The 13,947-nt window shown below is 37.1% G+C and overlaps 1 protein-coding gene and 1 long non-coding RNA gene across 3 annotated transcripts in view; one reads left to right on the forward strand and one right to left on the reverse strand.

Annotated features, from left to right (window-relative positions):
- The window catches only part of GRM5 (glutamate metabotropic receptor 5), a gene marked incomplete at both ends in the record, with an annotated part of 544,042 nt that overhangs the window by 385,336 nt on the left and 144,759 nt on the right, over window positions 1–13,947 (forward strand). The gene's annotated exons all lie outside the window — the stretch shown is intronic.
- The window catches only part of LOC309965420, a 252,681-nt gene that overhangs the window by 101,840 nt on the left and 136,894 nt on the right, over window positions 1–13,947 (reverse strand). The gene's annotated exons all lie outside the window — the stretch shown is intronic.

Genomic DNA, 13,947 nt, shown 5'->3' on the forward strand with positions numbered 1-13,947 from the left:
TAAAAGTCTAAAATTTCTGTATGCTGTTGAAGGTAAGTTGTTATCAGCTTAAAATAGGGTGTTACAAATGTAAGATATTTTATGTAAGTCTCATGGTAGCCACCGAGGAAAAACCTGTAGTAGATACACAAAAGATTATGGTAAAGGAGTCAAAGCATATCACTACAAAAGGTGATCAAATGACAAAGGAACATAGCAAGAGAAGAAGCAAGGAACAGAGATCCAATGATACGCTGCCTATAAAGGACTCACTTTTGCTTTAAGAACATGCATAAACTGAGAGTGAAGGAATGGAAAAAGGTATTTCAAGCAAATGGTAACCAAAAGAAAGCGGGCACAGCTGTAGTTATATCAGACAAGATAGACTCTAAGTTAAAAAAGGACAAAGAAGGTCCTTATATAATTTAAAAAAAAACAGATCAATCAATCAGGAAGATATAAAAATTTTAAATATTTATGCACCCAACATGTATTATGCACCTAAATAGATAAAGCAAAGACTAACTGAACTCATAGAAAAAATAAACATCAAAACATTAACAGTTGGGGACTTTAATACCCCACTCTTAACAATGACTAGGTCATCCAGATAGAAAATCAATCAGGAAACAGAGGATGTGAACAACACTATAGATCAAATGGTCCTACCAGACACATATAGAACATTCCTTCCAACAGCTGCATATTAGACATTTTTCTCTAGTGTACACAGAACATTTTCTAGGATAGGTCATAGGTTAGGGCACAAAAAAGTCTCAACAAATTCAAGAGAGTAGAAGTCATATCAAGTATCTTCACATACGGCAATGAAACGAAACAAGAAATCCATAACAGTAAGAAAGCTGGAACACATTCATCAAAAGGAACCAATATCTTAACTTCTAACACTATAGTTTAGTATTGTCCTCTTTTAACTTTATATAAATGGAATAAGTTTTTCTCCTTTGTTTATATTTTTCACTCAATCTTATGCTTATGTGTTTTACTTCACGTAGCAGTAGTTTGTACATTTTCATTGCTATCTAGTATTGCATTATAAGAATAAATCACAACTTATCCTTTTTGCTGGTGATGAGCATTTCTGTTGTTTATAATATAGGCCTATTGCAGATAGTACTAACACAAACATTCTTCTACATGCCTTTAGTGCAGCGGTTCCCAACCTTTATGGCACCAGGGACCGGTTTCATGGTAGACAATTTTTCCACAGACGGGGGTGGGGGATGGTTCAGGCGATAATGCGAGCGATGGGGAGTGGCAGATGAAGCTCTGCTCGCTCACCCGCCGCTCACCTCCTGCTGTGCGGCCCAGTTCCTAACAGGCCGTGGACCACTACCGGTTAGGGGTTAGGGACCCCTGCTTTACTGTATCTGTGATAGCATTTCTGCTGGGGACATATCTAAGGGTGGAATTGCTCCATCATAGTGTCTGCTTATATTCACTTGTCATAGACGCTGCCAAATAGTAGGTTACACCAGGCTATACATGTCTATCAGTGTTTGAGAATTGCAGTTGCTCCAGCTTTTATTCTATACTGTGTCAGTCTTTTCGACTTTAGCCATTCTTGTTTGTGTGTAATGCTATTCATAGTGGTTTTACTTTGTGTTGCTGTAATGAATAAAGTTGAGCATTCTTTTTTATCTATTGGCCATTTCAATCCTATTTTGCAAAGTGTAAAGTGTTCCAACTTCTTGACCCTTTTTCTCTATAGGGCTTCTTTTTAATATTAATTCATAGAAATTCTTCATATATTCTAGATATGAATCCTTTCCAAATTATCTATCTACCTACCTACCTACCTACCTATCCATCTATCATCTGTATATCCACCTACACACACACACACACACACACACACACACACACACACACACGTGCGCGCGCACACACACACCATGTAGAGATCTCCTAAGTAGTGGTGTCTTCTGATAAAAATAAGTTATCAATTTTATTATAAATACATTTAACAATCTTGATTTTTATGATTAGTCCTTCATACGTCCTGTTTGAGAAATCTTTCTTATCCTAAGATAATGAAGATATTCTCCTTCTGCTATATCTAGAAGCTTTTTGTTATCATCTAAAAGCTTTATTGTATAATCAGCAACATTTAGATCTACAGTCTACCTAGAATTGATTTTTATGAGTGTTGTGGATTAAGTATCAATGTATTTTTCCAAAAAATATAAATTTACCCAGAATCATTTTTTTTCAGAATCATTTATTTAATAGAACTGTTTTCCCTACTTCTTTGCAGTGTCGCTTTTATCAAAAATCAAGTCTCTATATATCCACGTAGGATTCCATTCCATTAGTCTATTTCTCTCTACAAATTGTATATCGTTGTAACTTCATCATGTCTTACTATCTAATACTGTATTTCCCCAGCTTTGTTCTTTACCAGTATTATCTTGGCTATACTTGGTCCTTTACATTTCCATACAAATTTTATAATTTTGTTTATAAATATCCTCCACACCTCACCCTCCACCCCCCCAAAAAAAAACCTGCTGGAATTTTGATTCAGATTACCTTGAATCTATAGATCAATTTCAGGAAAATTAACAACTTTACATTATTGACTCCTCCAGTTTATGAGTGTGGTACTTCCTTTATTAATTTAAGTCTTCCATAATTCCTCTTACATGCATGGAGAAATCTTACCTATCTTCCTTAGATTTATTTCTAACTATTAGGTGGTTTTTAAACAGTACATTTAAAATACTGTTTTCTAATTGTTTGTTCCAGATATATAGAAATTAATTTATTTACGTAGGCTGAACTAGTGTCCACCAAACTTACTAAATTCATTTACTACTAATTGTAATAATCTGTATTTTAGATATAATTTCAGATTTTCTACGTAAACAATCAAATTGTCCTTGAATAATGATAATTTACTCCTTCTATTTCCTTATTGAATTGGTTAGAACATTCAGTAAAATACTGAAGAAGAGTGGTCAGAGAAGATATCCTTTGCTTGTGGAAGAAACCTTTCAACATTTCATTGTTGTGTATGATCTTTACTATAAAACTCTTGCACAGATTAAGGAAGTTCTCTTTCTTAGCTAGTTTGCTATGGACTTTTTATCAGAATGATGTTGAGTTTGTCATATTTTCCTCCATTATTCTGATAATGTGGTAAACTGGTTGATTTTAGAATATTAAACTTCGTATTTTCTTTATCCATTCATCTATTGATGGACATTAATGGATGTTGTTTTCACATTGTGGCTTTTGTAAATAATACTATAATGAACATGGGGGTACATATCTCTCTCTGACAACCTGATTTTAATTATTTTGGATAAATACCCAGAAGTGGGATTGCTGGATCATATGGTAATATATTTTAATTATTTTAGGAAACTCCGAGCTATTTTCAATGGTAGTTGCACCATATTGCCATATGTGACAACATGGATGAACTTTGAAAACATTATGCTAAGTGAAATAAACCAATCACAGAAGGACAAATGCTGCATGATTCCATTTATATGAAGTGTCTAAAACAGTCAAATTCATAGAAGTGGAAAGAAAGATGGTTAATTGCCAGGGGCTGAGGAAAGGGAAAAATGAGGAGTTACTGCTCAATAGGTACAAAGATTCAGTTATGAAAGAATAAGTTCTTGAGCCTCATGTGCTGCTTTTGATCCAACTTCTTAGCCTTGCATCCTTGACTTTCAGTGAATTTGTCACATACATCAAGGGAAAGTCTTACCTCAGTATATATATTTTTTTCTCCCCAGGATCTTGGCCACTTGAGTCCCAGCTGCCTAGATAGCATTCTGATAGCTTAAATAGATTTTTTTTAAGTTTATCCAGCCCTTCTAGTTGTCTTCAGAGGAAGGTTTGTCTAATCTATCATAGCTAGAAATGGAAGTAGCTGTTCAGTTTCTAATATGTGATTTACACTTTCAGTCTATTTGGATTAATTACTGGGCATGTCGCAACTAAATTTTTCAGGCTTTCAGGATTCTTACATAATGACTATTTCTAAAACTTAATCTCACACCCTGAACAATTTTTGATTATTTACTGGTCTTCTGCAGCTTGTAAGTGTTCATTTGTAAACCATATCTGATAGATGTGAGAAGTTAACAATAGACTTGGTTTCAGTGGGTGTCATGGGGATAATTTGTCAAGGAAGAACAAGTTGCCTCAAAGTGAAATGTGAAGAGAGTTCATTCTGTGCTTATGTACATATTTCAAGGTCTCTTGAGCATCTTCTAATAGCTCTTTATCTTGTCAGTAGAGAGACTCGTAATAACTTGGCCAGTGTATTCTAACACTACAAAGATGGGCATTTATCAGAAGATGAATGCAATGGTTTAAGACAATTCTTTGTTTACAGTCCCAGAAAGGAAAAAAAAGAAAATAATTTGAAGGGGTGTGTGCATGTGTGTGTGTATGCGTGTGTGTGTAACAGAAATTAAAATAACTCTTCTCTCTGCAGTTTCATGGACAAAGTCAAATAAGTTCGGACGTGGATTTGGATCAAAGACGACACTGATAGGTTGCACTGGTTCAGTTTTGGTTTCTAGATTTAGGTAGACTGAGTTTGAATACTGTTTAACTCAGGGTTATTTCCTACTTTTCAAGCTGAAGATTCCTAAAGTGAAATGTGAAAATGTTAAAAAAATATAGATAGATAGATGTGGATATAAATATATATACACATATATATTGGCAGAGGGTAAGCATGTGTATGTGTGTGTGTATGTGTGTGTGTGTATATATATGTATATACACACACAGTGCCTAGAACAATGCCTGGCAGACAGCAAACCCTAAATACATGATCACCGTTATCACTCTAAGTTTTCATTTGCCCGACTCTAATGTGGGTAGAGAATGCCAGTCTTTCTTCTCCTTATTGCTCATATGCAGTACTCTGTAGGGAAATTGGCACGTACAGTGTCAGCCACTAGATTTGGCTAAATGAAAGAACAGTATCAAATACTGGAGGACACTGAGGAAAGTATAAGAAAAACATAATAGATCTGAAATTATGAACTCCCTGGTGACCTGTTATAAGGGGTAAGGGAAGAAAACAGACTGGACACTGGGAGTTATATTCACTAACATCATCATAAAGTCTGCTTTACTGCTTGGAATTTAATAGACTAAATAAATTATTGATTGATTATAATAAATAATAAATAATTATTGACTATTTGGCTGAACATTGTGCTTAGTTTAACAGCATAAAAGCAGAAATTAGTGCAATTCAGCGGGAAGGAGTTTGCAGACTGAAAACTAGAAGGTTATCCTAAGTAAGAAAGCTTCCAGAGAAAACATAAAAAAGGTTATGTAAAGCGGTGGATACAATAGCTTACTCATAACATGCTTTCTCTAGTTAACTGAATCATTTTGCTCACTCTATTGCACATTTTACACAATTGCCACAATTTCTGCATTTCTCCAAATGTCTATAATATGACTAGAGAAACAATAGATTGTGTAATTCTCAAAATAATCTATTTACGGGCTTCCCTGGTGGCGCAGTAGTTGAGAATCTGCCAGCCCACGCAGGGGACACGGGTTCGAGCCCTGGTCTGGGAAGATCCCACATGCCGCGGAGCAACTGGGCCCGTGAGCCACAACTACTGAGCCTGCGCGTCTGGAGCTTGTGCTCCGCAACAAGAGAGGCCGCGATAGTGAGAGGCCCGCGCACCGCGATGAAGAGTAGCCCCCACTTGCCGCAACTAGAGAAAGCCCTCGCACAGAAACGAAGACCCAACACAGCCAAAAATAAATAAATAAATTTATTTTAAAAAATAATCTATTTACAATGATTTTTCTCAGCTTCTTTCTCTGTGAAGGATGTGTTTGGTAAGGAAGCATCCCTGGAGGGACAAGACTTTAAACCAGAGGGGGAAATGACTACCTCAATTTAAAGCCTAAATTGAGACAGGATGGACGTTCCAAGTATTCTAATATGTGTAATACTCTCCGTTATCTTCTGTGATCCCAAAGTCTTTGGAAGTTTGTCTGCTCTGACCAAACCCTGAATTAGGTCAGACCCCCTAAGATTATATCATTTCTCTTCTGATATTAACATGCTTTGGCCTTCCAAGTGAGGAAATGTAGAAAAGAGGTGGCGAGTGAATAATAACTTTCTATTGCTGTGTAACAAATTACCACAAATTTAGCAACTTAAGACAATATTCGTTTCTGGAGGTCAGGAGTCCATGTATATAGCATAACTGGGTTCTCCACTCAGGGTTAAACAGGCTGAAATCAAGGTGTATTCCTTTCTGGAGGCTTTGTGGAAGAATCTGCTTCCAAGCTCATTCAAGTTTTGGTAGAATTCAGTTCCTTTTAGATGTAGGCCTGAGTCCCCATTTCCTTGCTGGTATCACCCAGGGGCACACTCAGCTCCTCCAGGCCACCTGCACTCCTTACTGTACAGCCCCCTCCATCTTCAAAGCCAGCAATGGAGACTCTCCTCCAGCCCTCTCATGCCAAATCCTTCTCACATTTGAATCTCTTTTGTCAGGAAGAGGTGGTCACTTTTCAGGGACTCACCTGATGAGGTCAGACCAATTACGAATTACCTCCCTATTTCAAGGTCAATTTCCTTGGGATATTAATTATAGTTTCAAAATCCCTTCCCAAGCAGTCCTGATCTAGTTTAGCGTTTGATTTAAAAAGTAGGTAAGGTGAGAATATACCAGAGCATGAGAATCTTGCCCACGTACTCCCAGCCCGACATGCTGCCCCCTGTCCTCCAACACACGCCTCTTAAATAAGATCCCCTTAACAAACATTTCTCACTGCTGTCATCACTGTATGTCATTATTGTGGAGGCTCCATGAAGTATGGAAAGTACTGGAGTGTTGGAGCTGGAAAGATCTGGGTTGAAATCCCCTCTATGCTAGCTGTGGGATTTTGAGTAGGTTATTTAATTCCTCAGAGCCTCAATTTCCTCAATGGTAGAAACTAGGGCTAATAATAATCATCTCTAAGGCCTGTAGAGAATCAGGAAAGCAATATAATGGAAATCACCTGACTTACACAAGATGGCAAACTTTAGATTCCTGACTTTTCTTCCTTCTTTTCAATGTTCTGATATAGCTCCTCCAATTCACACCTACTTATCCTCAGACATGGGAAAAATTAAGATTTACAAGCCCTGGAGATAAAGTGATTTTCAGTAAATAACCTAACAATTTTCTCAAAAATTCTACATTGTATTTCATTTTGGAATTAATTCATTAGTGTTGACTGGTGTACATTCATAAGAACTTTTATTTAAAAGCTCAATATTCTTTTTTGTTTTCACTATTTTTTTAGAGATTCTAAGACCTTCTACTCCCCCAGGGGAGGAAAAAAAAGGAATAGTATATGAAGACAGCCAAGCAGTCAGTAGACAGACTCCCACTATTAGGAACAAAATCCCAAAATACCTGTTAGAATGCTACTGGTAAGAGATTTGGCAGGGTGATGATTATGATTACATGTGAGTAGAACAGCAGTTTCAATAATAATTGTGTGGGTTGTGGACATATTTTGAAAAAAAAATGCTGGGATGCAGCCTAATGAATGTATTCATTAACCTTAATAGCATCAGGTAGAGAAGGGAGAGGACCATTTTGGAGGGGGGAATGAATTCAGCCTTTCAGAGTCATTTTATAAGGCACATCAAACAGTGCTGCTTTCTCAATTAAAAATGAATATATGCAGTTGGGACTTCCCTGGTGGCGCAGTGGTTAAGAATCCGCTTGCCAATGCAGGGGACACGGGTTCGAGCCCTGGTCCGGGAAGATCCCACAGGCCACGGAGCAACTAAGCCCGTGCACCACAATTACTGAGCCCACGTGCCGCAACAAGAGAAGCCACCGCAGTGAGTAGCCCGCGCATGGCAAAGGAGAGTAGCCCCTGCTTGCCGCAATGAGAGAAAGCCTGTGTGCAGCAACAAAAACCCAACACAGCCCAAAAATAAATTAAAAAAAAAGAATATATGCAGTTATCGGAAAAGAGTTCTCTAAGATTTGAAATTTGCCTTTTAAAGTCTAATTTTCTAATAAGTTATATTAAACATTTAAGTCCTTAGTATGTTCAAGGCATTATAATAAACATAAGGATGAGATGTCCAAAACATAAAATTTACAGACAATTTAGGGAAAACAAATAAATGTACTTAACTTTAATATGATGACAAATGCAAAACTAAAAGCATCAAAATGTTACCTCTATGAGAGCAGAAATCTTGTCTTCTTGTTCACCACTCTACTCCCACATAACTATCAAGTTATTAGTTACCCAATACTTGTTCAGTGAATAACAAATAAATGTCATGTATTTGAGGAATAAGAATCAAGTGCAGCGTCTCCAGTACACAACACATGTGTGATAGTCTTAGCAGTACCAATACCATCACGCTAAGTGGGACTAAAGATTTCAGTGATCAAGAATAATTGTATGTGCCTGGCATACCCACGTTCCCCCGCCCGTGCCTCCCCAATGCATAAACTCACACCTCCTGACACAAATTTAACGACTGCTAACTGCTAGGAATAGTCATTCTGATGTCTACATTTTTGGTCTGGTATTGCTCCTTTTGAAGCAGACTGAGATGATTTATGTTGTTTGCCCCCAGCAGACGCCTCCCCAAGAACTCTGCAGAGTTATGCTAAGTAATCATGTTGCCATTTGAGAATTCAGCTAATGAAACCCGTACCCACTGTATGTGATTAGCGTTCCATGTAAATAAATCAAGGGACTGTAAATGTAAGAACTAAGAGTGTGGAAACACCCAGGATACTAATTGAGGGGATGGGGGAATAATCTCAGGAAGGCAGGACAGGATTGTGATTTTCACAAAGTGATGATTCAGTGACTGGGAACCTAATGAATTGTACTATTAAGGGGAAGACTGAATAAGAAGAAAAGAGGATGTTCAGTCTGGAGAATAAATGAGGAAACTTCCAGGGGGCTGGAAGTCAGCAATGCGCATTCAGGCAGGTCATACCTAATGGAGTGCTGAGGACACAATGCCTGTGCAGTTTGCCTGCACAGAATATGCATTCAAAATGCTTACTGTATTAATGCATTAGAATGAAAAGAACATGGAGACTGTTACAGAGGATCACCCGATGCAACTTTCTGTGCAACATAAATTTTTTCGTTTTCCATAGCAATAACTTAAAACGAGGACAGGAAGGAAGGAGTATACTGTCTGCATTGTACAGATTTAGATTTTGATAACAGAGACAAATTTTTAAATTACTGAGCATCTCTATTCTAACATTTGATAATTACTAAACTTTTTCTTCAGAATTTTCCAAGAATTTTTTATGCCCGTTACCATGTATCTTTAGGGGCTTCTACGTTCCAGAAATATATGCTGACATTAAATCTACTGATTGTAAACCCTACAGTAATCATATTATAACCATAACAATTGGTCTGCTTCAAATACCTATGTTAATACAAAAATAATAAAAATAATAATTCTAAAGTTAAAATGTTTATAAGTATATAATTGTATAGAGAGCATCAGATCTTTAGAGCTCTATAATTTTCATTATTTCTGTCTTTTTTTTTTTTTGAGTGCCAACAGCTATTGCTCAGCATACAAAACCCTAAACATAATAGAATAGGGTGGGTTAATATGGTACTGGACCACGTAAGAAAATTGTTCACTTGTATTTTTTTTTAACACTCAAATTAATTTTTTATGTAGAGAACAGACAGAAATCCAGGAGAAACAAAGTGCTAGAGAGCATATAAAGGGAAATCTGATCATTGTAGATCCCTACTTGTATTCATTTTCTTCCTTTTTCACCCCAAACCTATTTTCCTGTATTTTACAACCTAGGACATGGAGCTACAATGTCACTTACAATATCACTTACAATATCACTAATGTCTCCCATAAACCCAAAACATCCTCCTTTACCCCCTATTCTCCACATATCTAGTCCTAGGGACTCTGAGAATTCCTTACAGATAGGCTCTTCATTCCCACTCCTTTAATACAAACATCAATTTGATCCCTTAACCACTGTAACAACTTTTCTAACTTGATCCTCTAACACTCATCCACAACCTTTCTTATCTGTCACTCGCACTGCTACCACAGTTTATCCAGTTCTCATCGTCTCTTCGTAGCACTTCCCACGTTAAAAGCCACCGCTGGCTCCCCTTCACCTGAATGATAAAACTCTAAGCGTTTGGAATGGCCCAGAAGACCATTCATAATTGGTCTTCCTCAGCATACTTTTCATTAGTCACTATCCGGTGCACTCCATAGAGCTGCAATGCTTAATATTTACTATTCCCTGATTCACAAATACCTACTTGTTGGGCTTCTCTGGTGGTGCAGTGGTTGAGAATCCGCCTGCCAACGCAGGGGACACGGGTTCGAGCCCTGGTCTGGGAAGATCCCACATGCCGCGGAGCAACTAGGCCCGTGTACCACAACTACTGAGCCTGCACGTCTGGAGCCTGTGCTCCGCAACAAGAGAAGCCGCGATAATGAGAGGCCCGCGCACGGTGATGGAGAGTGGCCCCCACTTGCCGCAACTAGAGAAAGCCCTCGCACAGAAATGAAGACCCAACACAGCCAAAAATAAATTAATTAATTAATTAATAAACAAATACCTACTTGTTGTCTAAAAAATAACATTTCAAAACACAGTTATCACTCCATTACCCATATTTTCCAAACTCAATTCAAATCTTACCTTTCTACGAAGAGTTGGTCAATTATTTACTGATCTTCTCTCTCGTTGCATTCATTTCATACCTATAACAATATTCATTTGTATGTGGTCATTTATTTACATGTCTCTCCTCCTCTTCCATATATATATACACATATATATATGTATATATAATTAAGTGGATATATATATATATATATATCCACTTAATTATTGTTATTCACAGTAGGTATGTTCTATAAACAGGCACCAAACACTGAATTAGTGAATACTGACCATTACTCCTAGGGGAAATATAGGTTTAAATTGTCGTGAGCCTCTAGTCACATTTTCATCAACTAGTCATTACATAACCTTGCTTTATGGTGTTCTGGTCTAAAGATACTTTATTTAATATCTAATATTGTTGATGAATTAATATTGAATTCACAGAAAACAGGACTTTATTCATGCCTAAATGCAACTGCCTTTTTTTTTTTTTTTTTTACTTTTTAAGAGTATATGTATTATCAACCTACATTTTAAAAAATATATTTATTTATTTAGCTGCACCGGGCCTTAGTTGCAGTACGCGGGATCTTCGTTCCCACATCTTAGTTGCGGCATACCGGATCTTGTTCCCTGACCAGGGATCGAACCTGTGCCCCCTGCATTGGGAGCGTGGAGTCCTAACCACTGGACCACCAGGGGCAGCTGGTTTTCTATGTAAGGTATAGCACAGCCTTCTTGCACTTGGGAACTCTAAATAATGTATCAGTACGATACTTGGGGATATTTTAAACAGCAAAACCAATTTAAAAAAAACACACAAAAATGCAAAAACTTGGCACTTAATAGACCATGAAAAGGGTACTTCTTTATAGTATCAAAGCTGAAACAAGAAAGCAGAGGTTCACCTTGTTCAGCCTCAGCCGGGTATATGCACATCAGAAGGATCAACTTTTTCGCCACTCTCTGTATATCTGAAAATGACCATAAAAGTGCCATGAGTATCAGTATGGGGGTTGCAAATAAATTTTAGCAAGCAGGTGAAGTTACAAATACGGATTCTGCAAATAATGGGAAACGACTCTAAATCAAAGCATTGGAAAGAAAATAACGAAATGGATTATAAGGAGAGGGGTAAAATGCCCATCAATGAGAAGAAATTGGATGGATGGATGGATGGATGGATGGATGGATGGATGGATGGATGGATGGATGGATGGATGGATGAAGAGATAGACAGATAGATAGTTAGATACTAAATCTAGAAACTTGACTGAAATGTGGTACATTTTCAGTTTCTTTCCTTATCTTCCTTCCCCCTTTTTCCTGATTTGGTAAAATATATGTCACCCCAAAGCATTAAAGTAGTGCCAGAATCTTGACAGTCCGCTCTAACAATGCAATGGAAAGCATTGGATAGTAGAAAGGTAAGCTCAAGTTTTCTTGGCTCTTCACTCATGAATTTATTATTCCTTACTTAGACATACCCTATCATCTTAATGCAAATCTTAAAAGCACATTTTTATGAAAATGTTAATATTTAATAAGCTAAAGTCAATATAGCACCATCTAACTTAGCCAATATGGATTGAACTTTCTTGAGACTTACACAGCAGATATTCCCCTGTAAGCTTAAATAGAATAACCATTTTTTGCCACACAGACACTGGAATTTTCTGTTTATATACGAACTCTTTTATGGTTTTTATTTTGCTGTTGAATGGAAATATCTGGAACAAAACTGTTTTAAAAATCACCACGCTAACCGATAGACTACTAAAAAACACCATCTTTTGCTAAATTAAATGTAGAGATTTATACATGGGGAAAAAAAAGCTAAAGAACATGATGAGAGATGAGTAACTTAACACACTACGGTCCTGACATTTTTTTTTTAATGGAAATATCACCTCCAAAACAGTTTATCAAGACAGGCTTTTTACAATCCCCATTAAATTCAGTGAATGAATTGTGAAGGGTAAATTGGACCCATTATGATCTTACATTTCTTACGTAATATTCATAATCACAGCGTTACATAAGAGCAAGCTCGCATGAATAAAAGGAGCAATTTAAATTCCCACTTCCTTGGAGAACGGGGCTCTGCTTGACAAACAGGCTTCCGGTCCCATTTGCAGCACGCCCATGCATCTCCTCGAGTGCCAATGAGACCCACACTCTCCTATCAGTGATATAATAAACCCTCCAAAACAGAGCAAGAAAATGAAGCAAACAAGCCCACTTCATTTCAACTTGTCAGCTTTAAATAAAATCTGTGCAGCTGAAATGAGAAACTTCAGGGAAGATAATGTGTGAAGTAACCACATTCAACATTGGGACAAAACGTATTGCATTAGTTATTTTTTTTTTTCCTGATTTGCCACAAAAGTTTTTGAAATTTCAACATAGATCATTATCAATGAAATCTCTTCTTGTCAAGGAGGACTTGGAGGAAGAAATGCTTTATTTTTTCGTTTGTTTATTTTATTCTCCTCCTCCACCCACGGATGCCTTAGGAATATCTCAAGCCCCTATGATATCTTAATAAATAATATATGACCTTTGGAACAACTCTCATTATCAATTTTTAAGTCAGAGCATACTGAAGAAAGTACATGCGTTTTTTTACTTATTCTAATTAATTCCTTACATAATACTTTCCCTGGCACAGATTTATGCAAAATATTGGAGCATGCTCTCTGCCTCCCCCCCAAAAAAAGTATAAAGGACAAAAATGCATTGGAAGGAAGATAAAAAGAAATTTAAAAAAAAAGAAATTAACATTCCAATAAATAGAAATATCTGAATATTAATGAAATAAACAATGATTGTTTATGTAAATCCTTTCGCTCACACTTTCCCCAGTACCCACTCCCTTTCACCCAGCTAATCTCCAAAACCTTTCCTGCCTTGTGTTCAGGAGGCTCCATTCTGTTCTTCCCTTCAACTGTCTCCGTATCTTCTCCTCCCTCTTTGTTGTTACTTTTTTTTTTCCATTGTTACATTTCCCTTGACTTTCTTTACTTCTCCTGAAAAAGCACTTGCACCTCTTCAAAGGAAGGATAGTACCACTGGGTCCCAGCAGATGCATAGCACAAGTTGCATATTCCAAATGACAGAGAGGGTGGGGAAAGTCAGAGACACTTTTTTCCTAAATGCCCTAAGGTGTGTCCAGATTTGATATAAACACCTTTTCTTGTCTTTTATTTCCAACGTTGTGTCTCATGTATTTTCCAAATAAGCTTAGAATATTTTTCCTTATTCTGTTATACTCAGGAACTCTCTG

This window comes from Leucopleurus acutus, assembly GCF_964270905.1.
Source record: "Leucopleurus acutus genome assembly, chromosome: 8".
NCBI classification, from domain to species: domain Eukaryota; kingdom Metazoa; phylum Chordata; class Mammalia; order Artiodactyla; family Delphinidae; genus Leucopleurus; species Leucopleurus acutus.